The following is an 8,913-nucleotide window of genomic DNA, read 5'->3' as shown; positions in this document are numbered from 1 at the left end:
CTGGGGACGCTTTTTGAGAACCAGTAAGCTCCATGTAGGCCTACATGTTTCTGCTCACTCAATTTAGATAATAAACCTTTAAGCTTTGAAATAAATCTTCTACTTGTTTTTCCTTCTTCAACTCTGGTTAAAAGAACATGAAATATTTTTCTAACACTAGCCTAACTAAAAAGACATAGGCTACTCTCGCCATAATGGCCACTTCAGACTTGAGGCAATCGACGATGTACCTGATAATACATTTTCAATAGAAGGCGAGCGGATAAAGATGGATGCGGGAGCATTCTACAGGCGGAGCAACAAGCAGCCACACTGACGTGAAACTGTCAAGTCTGTGCTTGTCTCGCAGACAAGCGCTGGCACAGCCTGGCAGAGGTGAAAAGTTTTTTAAACACGACATTCATCATATGCTGATATTCCTCATGCTCCTGAATGTATGTAGGCTATCCACAAAAACCTATATTGCTTTCTCTTGTAGTACAGTAGCTACATGATTAAAACTCTAATGAGTTGACACAGCTGAAGCTATTCCCTGTTCAATTCAGGTAGCCTATAACCTACTAACTGGAAAAAAGTTTGAATAGTAGTTGATATAAACGGCAGGGATACGGTAGTAAACAGAAGCCTTAATTTTTAATAAATTTTTTGGGGGGATAACAGTTTGGCAACGGTACATTCAGTGTTCAAATACATTCACACACATAAGCACCAGAGGGTGGCGCATCATCAGTTGAATGAACACCCACAAACGGGTAGTCCTGCTGTAGGCAGATGGAAAAGTAAACTCCTTTAGCACATAGGCCTATATGGAGAAACGCCAACTGACTCTCACACGTTCCATTAATGTTCAGTCACCAGAACAGTTTTTTTGCATTACAGTAACTCAATGAGAACTTTGCACATTCACCTGCACTCCATTCTCTCATCATCCAGACAAAATGTATACACCAGACTCATTCTTTAGTTCCAGGCCAGTTGTTGTCAGGATGGTTGTTACCTGTTCCTCTGCGAAACTAGTCGTGCCTTTACCTGTAACTCTACTAAGTGGACAGCATAACATAGAGAAGTTATTCTATCTTACTGAGCACCTTGCTTGGTTTATAACATATTACTTTATCTCTTCTTACTATTAGTGTACATTTCTCCCTTTAGAAATGTTAAGATTTTCTGTTTGGGCGTGTGGACATATTGCCTGGCATTAGGCTTTCTTGTACTTTTCGTGTTCAGGGAACTTCACATTACTTACATAGTTCACTTCTAAGCATTTGGTCCCAATGTGACACTTACTTAGAAAAGCTCTTTTCAAATATGGAATCGTCCTCTTGGCCCTTGCTCGTCATGACAACACATTGTAAAGGCTGTTGGTTGCTTGGATTTCCTGAGTTGTTTACGTGCAGTAGTTTTCCTAACATGCTGGTCCACCTGTGTGTCATTCAACTTCCTCTTATGCTGAGAAAAGCCTAAACAAAGGGCTGTCACATCTGAAAGTGTGATAGGTGTCTTCCACTGCAGGAGCTTAAGGACCTGTAACCTGGAGCTTCCCATACATGAACATGTTTGAACTTGAAAGGATGCAGTTCTAGCTTCTGTCTTCCACTTCCATTGTGTTTTACAAACCAGAAGATATTGGATGCACATGTATGTACTGTATAAGCAACACTAGGACAAACGTTTCAGTATTTGGACAGAAAGGAATAATAACATTGGCTAATATTTATTTTCTTTCATGTACACATTTGTCAACAGTTTCATTAAAGTAATGGGTTTAAATTTTTTGCAGGTTCAGCAACTTAAGACCCCACACAAAAAATTAAATGGCATACATGCAATCGCATGACAGGTGGCCTTAACTAACAAAATAAATTATGAAAAATATTAACAAAATGTATAATATCACAATCGCCAATCACGTAAAAGCATGGATTTGTCTTCTTTAGTTGTTTTCTTACATTTACATTTCATTCAGATTTTTAGTGATTATTATTATAAGATCCATCGAACAAGCAATAATGATAAAAACAAATATAAATAATAATGACAAAAAATAACATATATTATTGGTTCACTCATGCAGGCATAATCACAACACATGACAGCTGTCTCTCTGTTAATGCTTTTAATACCATTACTGCAACATTATTTTAACATGTCAATTTGTCATTCATTCTTCATGGGGACAGCACTTCACTGACTCGTGCCAGAGTACAAACACTCCTCTGCTAACTCCCTGCTCTGCACCCATCTTTGAGCTTTTCTTGAGGGGAAATCTAGCGCTACATAGTTTATTGCTGCCTCTTCACCATCCTGCAAAGAGAATCAGGATAGTTAGATGTTAGGGCTGTAAATATGCAAGCAATTAATATTGTATTCTTTAATTCAAATATACAACATGAAAGGCTAAGGTATCTTACGTGCTGCAAATGATCCAAATATTGTTTGATATTGTAACAAAATTATTGAAGCAGTTTAAGCAGTTTTAAAAGCAGACAGAAATTAGCCGCCATGATTCATAACAGCAGAAGCCATTACGCTGTCAATCCTAATGCAGTTTAATGTTGTTAGTGATGCAGCATTGCAGGCAGCTTACAATGATGGAGATCTGTTTCACAACTATAAATAATTTTAGCTTTTGGTAAAGCTTTCAGAAAGACTGTGGTCTTGGTTTAATACAGAAAAAGGCTGCAGTGACGTGTTATTGTTAGCATTTGACTGAAACCACAAAGTTATAACCTCAATCAAAGCAGTTGCCTAAACCAAACCACAGATTGGACTCACAACATGAACTCCTGTCTGCGGAGTCATAGTCCTGCAGGGCAGAAATATGTCTCACTGTGTATGTCTAGCACATTCTCATTTTCTTGATTTTTATATTACGCTAAAAAGAGGGGTCACCAATTTAAACTGTTTCCCCTGACTGCCGGTCTCTCACCAGCACCAGCCATCGTGCTCCTTTGAGGGGATTTGCTGCTTCTCAGCCAAAATGAATGTGAACTGCCTATGGTTTGCCATGTTCTATGTCTTCTAATCCTAAAAATCAACATTCACTTTGCCATCCATGATGCCATGTTTCCAGTGTGCCATAACCATATATATTAACATTACCGATAATAGTCACGCTTTAGATGATAATTAAATCATATTCACCGCATACTCAGCTGATCTGTCATGTTCCCCATGATTGGAAGCAGTCACCTCTCCTATTAATGAAAGCAAGACAATAAAGAGATAAAGATAAATAAAAAAGTGTATTAGTATATTTAATAACACACCAATACAGACACGCACACGATTGACCTACCTTTACAATGTTTACAGATTGGCTTTTGATTTCTGGAGACACATAAAACAGCATTCAGAATCAAACAGAAGGCCAGCAGTATTCCAAGCAGAATGACAGATGGCAGCAGTTCTTGCCCTGGAATTTAAAAAAAATTATACTTAGCAAATATAAAAAATAGTTGTTGCTCAAATGCATTACTGCTCATTACTTTACCTATTCTGTCATTTAGGTATTCGGACCTGTTTGCTTTACCACACAGACATAATTTATAAAGTACTTTCTGTCCATCATCACACGAGAACATTTCGTCAAGGCGCTTAATTTTATCTATACTCCATGTCCCAGATTAGAAAAAATCAAAGTGAACCTGTTTATTATTTGGATTTAAGGGATACATTCATGAATGAAAAAAACTCACAACTTTATAACAACAAAAAAAACATGAATATTCTCTGATATTATAAAGTTATAAAATTAAGTTTTGGATTGTTTATTTCCGGAGCCGATTCACCCCAATGTCTCTTCAAAGTCAAGAATCCTATTGTGATTTGTTTATACCAAATAGAAACGAGCGGTCTGTTGCCTTAATTTACATGGCGTAAAAACTGTCCAACAAGCCTTGCTCCCTGTGTCCAACGTGTTTAAGCTGTCTTTTTCTCAACACTGTACTGTTTAGCCAACGATTCATATCTAATATAGATGGATTTTGGTGTAAATAAGACTTTGAAACTTACTTGGCTCCACTTTAGTTCCGTCTCCAAACAGGATCTCTCCACATGTGACCACAGCACAGTAGTAAGTCCCAGCATCAGAGGAGTTTCTTATAGCTTTGGACAGACTATAGACACAGCTCCTTCCATCAATGCTGTTCCTATCAGTGTAAACAACACCTGGAAGAGATTCTACTGATCCAGCTCTGAACCAGTACACACTGTGTACATCTGGACACTGCTCTCTGGTTTCTCTATACTTAAATAGAAGTGAGCACTGTAGAGTCACTGAGTCGCCCAGTTGGACTGATGCTGTCTCCGGACTTTGTGTCACTTTTCCAGACTTCTGCAGATTTTTATGATCTGTGTGAATTACACAAAATACAGCAATTAACTAATGGATTGTTTGTGGTTTAACAAAAACAAAGAGACTGAATTGAAAATACCTTACCATTCACAGTCAAAAGTGTGCCATTGGAAACTTTCATCGTATATGCTGATCCATCTTGACAGAAGTATGTTGCTTCATCTTCTTTGCTCACATTTGCGATGTTTAGATGATACAGATTATTCCCTTTGGTGACTGTAAATCTTGAGTTGGTAAATTCTCCTTGAAGTGTAACTGTTTCAAAAGTTCCTGATGCAACCATTTGGACCATATATCCAAACTTCAGCTTATACAAGTAAAACAACCCGGCTCGATCCATGGAGACTGGACACATTATAGTCACATTATCACCACGTCCAGCCACAGTCATAGAGATCTGGTGAGGAATGGCATTGGTCTGAGCTGAAGAAAAGATACAATCAATACCATTTACTAGACAACAGAACAATATCAGTTAAATGTGGGAAATTTCTCTAAAACGTTATATGGCTTTATATGTTTCGGATATTTTTCACAAACTATCGTGAAGTAGACAAGAAATGCACTCACACAATGTACTTAGAAGAATCAAAGCAGCCAGTCTTCCGATCATCTTGTTGAGGGTCTTTCTTCTTTCTTACACAACTGCCTTCCCACTCAGATGGAAGCTTTAGTCACAAGGTGAATAAAGTTTACCAAGTGAAAATCACAGTCATTGGTTGAAACAGAGAAAATGCACTTCCTGCTATACTTCCTAAGCCAGTGACCCATTTTCAGTTAATCTGATCTGTAGACTAGTTTATCATTTGAAAGCAAAAATGTAACAAAATAATCATGACTGGAAAAAGTGAATTGTATTCATTATTATAAGTAGTAAAACAGTTGGATAATAATGCATAATTACAGATACAACTTTATTGTTTAACTATGTTTGTCCCATTTGTTGTGATATACCCTCACAGTGATGAGCTTGAAAAATCATCTAGATGTTTTATTATTTCATTGTATTACTCAAATGTATGCAAAAAATGAAATGGATATAAAGTTACAGATGATAATAAGGAATATAATGTTAAATTATGTTATGCTATGTATATAAGCTCAATTAATAAAAAATAATAAGAGGAAAAGCTCTCACATGGTATTTACAACTGTTGTTACATGTAGGGGAGAGTGGCCTAAGTTGTGCCAGTGGGGAAGTTGTGCCACCCCTTGTTTCTAGAAAACTGTGGAAGAAATTGGAAATGTGACCACATATTTAAGAAGAGCCATCCATTTGACTCATCCTGTAAAAAAGGGAGACACAAGGAATAAGATATAAGCACATTTAAGCTAAAAAAAACTGTGTTTTGCCTTTCAAAGTAAAATTTCCATGATCAAGGTTTTTTGATTATTGTGTCTGAACAATTATAGACGAGTTTGAAAACATTTGACACATGTTTTAGTGCTTTAGTATGCTACACTTTGTGTCTATATAGTTAGCATGATGTCAACCCTAAACTGCTGCATCATGCTTATTATCCAAATTTCTGGGGTTGGGGTGATTTGTGCCAAAGGGTCTAAGTGAGTTATAAGTATGTAAGTAAGTCAAATGTATTTATAAAAGCACATTTATGACAGTTTGCACTGTCCAAAGTGCTGTACATAGTGCATTCAGGAGGTAAACAATGAAAGTAAAATAACAATAACAAAAATAAAAGACATAAAGTACACAAATATAAACAAAGATAGTAGTGCAGAGGTAAGATAGTTAATGGGGAGGAAAAGCCAGGATGTACATATGGGTTTTGAGCCTTGATTTAAAGGCAGAAATGGAGGGGGAATCACATTTGTCAGGTGGCAGTTGGTTCCACAAGCACGGAGCAGCTAGTGCAAAGTACATTTCAAAGTACAAGTGGTGCCAGTGGCATGGCTGTATACGCTGGTCACCAAAAAGAAAGTGATCGTCTACAGTAGCTCAGAAGAGACTGACATCTCCATTCCACTTAATGACACCACTGATGAGAGTTCAGATGGCCAGAAAGATGATGATGGTGACTTGTTTAAGAAAATTGACCTTCAGTCTTTGTCAAATATTTACTTTATTTACTTTAAATAAACCTTAAATAAGTGATTGTCAAATGGATTTGTCTTGCATTACAGTTTACGAGATATATATCAATGGCACAATTTACCCCATGGTATTCTCTCTTGTGGCACAACTTGCACCACACCGGGGGCAAGTTTGTGCCACAAGACAACTTTTTTTCCGAAAGCTATATTTCTTAAACAGTTTATTCCAGATCCAAAGTTTTTATTGCCAGTGATGCACAACATCCTGAAATATATGTACATATTTGAGTTGGAGACTTTACTGTCAAGGCCACACTTTAAAATCACTTTGAGTAAAAAGTGGCACAACTTAGGCCACTCTCCCCTATTAGGAAACCTAGTAACAATGTGGAAAATGTGACAAAACATTCACTACAGTAAATTTAACACATTATTTTTATACTTCTTCTGCCCTATGGAATATTCTTAAGTATTCTGTACTGAGTCACTGACCTATGCTACCCTGTTTGGAAAGGAAAATGCTAATTTGTCTCCGTATGTGTAAAGTAGTCATTTAATGGCGTCATATTTTATTTTGTATGGTTATTTATATTGATCTACCGTATAAGTATGTGTTAAATGTCTGTTTTATTATAATATAAGAGAAGTCAAATCATCTTTGAAAAAACGGGATAGATTTAGTCGCAGGTTTCTCGAGCAATGTATTTCTTTGAGATAGAAGCTGGTGAACTTGTTAAAGAGCCGCTAGTGGGCTATAAATGTCAACCCTTGTGGTAGCAAAGTCTGTCACTTCACTTAAAGGACATAATGTGCCGTAACATCCTACACTTCATCCCTCTTTGTGCGAGTACTCCGAATGATCTGAAGGAGTTTTTTAGAGCAACTCAAACGCTCCATCACACGTTCATGTCCTTGAACTACTCAATCAGAGGAAAGTAAATCTGCTCCTTATGTTGAGGTTACCTTTTGTAATAGAAAGCGTTAAATGAACACACAGACATAAATAGTTCCTCGTCACACTAAAAGGCACATCAGGCAGCCAACCTTGTGCTTTGATGATAAAAGCCCGCTGTTCACACGTCCGTTGGTGGGCATCACCACTACACAGCAGAAATGCAATGTAGCCGTCTCAGGAACTAAGAGGGGGGCGAAAAACTGCCTACATGTTACATAAATAGAGCTCGGCTGAAGTTAGCCATGTCAATCTTGCTTTGCAAATACCAATAACAAATGCCACTGATTTCCCCAGTACATTGTATTGACTAGATACAGTAAATGCCTCATACGGTGTTCATAGCTGACTGCTGAGTGAAACGCCCAGTGAACCCAAAACTTTTCCCATTAACGATGACTTTGTACAAAACTGTTTATATGCAATATAGGTATTTTAAGTTCTTATCAGCCCTGTACTTATTTCAAATATCATTATCATTATTTTAATTGCAGAAAGACAAAGCAAACAGGGCACTAGTTTAAAGGGATTTCTATTAATGTAAAATAAATGCACATTGTCACAACAGCACATTATGTAAAACCTGGCATATTTCATCCTGCCTTGAGTGAGAAATCCCAATAAGAAGTCATGGGTAAATAAGCAAATTCCTAAAAATCCATTAAAATATTGAAGAAAGTAGTAACATTACTTGCATTTAATTACTTATTTTTGATGGAAACACAACACAAACACAAGAGTTCAGAAATGCTAACAACAGATATTTCACATGTAACTGCTCCCAACTTGTTGTTTAAAAAAAATCAAAACAGGTTTCACTTCTTCAGTTTCAAAGCACTGTGGTATTTGCACGTCAATGCCTGACAACAAGCAAAGCCGCACACGGCCGTTGACTGTGGCTGGCCATTTCTCTGCTTCTGACGGACCAGCTCGCGTGTTTACCCGGAATGTACTTGACTTGAGACAACAACAGGATATGTAGAAAGGGTACATGTAGCTCCACATCCTTCATTTAGCGAAGATGGTTTACCTGATGGTTGTTCAGTTCCCTCCCACTCGTTGAGTTCATCAATGTTAAAAAAACAAATGAGTGACCAATCAACCGCATGCAATCGCAATTTTACCTTAAATAATAGATCATTTTATAACCTTTGATATATTATTTAAAATAAATCATTTGAACAATTTTCAATTTCACAAAACCTTTCATGGTACACTTTAGGAGACCTATGCAGTTCAACTATGTAGTTTTGCTCATATATAAATTGTCCTTTTATTTAATTATTATTCTTTAACATTATTTCAAACAGATTAAGCTGACGTGTGCATAATTGGTGACATATGGATTTTGCTGCCTTTGAACTGTGTAAGGCTAGCTATTTTCCCCTATTTCCAATCATTGGGCTAAGATAAGCAAAGAGGCTGCTTTTTTTATTTGTGCAAGCTGCTTTTATAAAAAAAAAGAAAAGTGGTTTATATTCCAACTGCCTAATTGAAAAAAAAAATACTTTATAAATAGTTGTCCTGCTGCACTGAAACCCCAAGCTAAACA

The sequence above is a fragment of the Ammodytes marinus genome, assembly GCF_949987685.1.
Source record: "Ammodytes marinus genome assembly, chromosome: 10".
Lineage (NCBI taxonomy): Eukaryota > Metazoa > Chordata > Actinopteri > Uranoscopiformes > Ammodytidae > Ammodytes > Ammodytes marinus.
Note: the sequence above shows the minus strand (reverse complement) of the source record.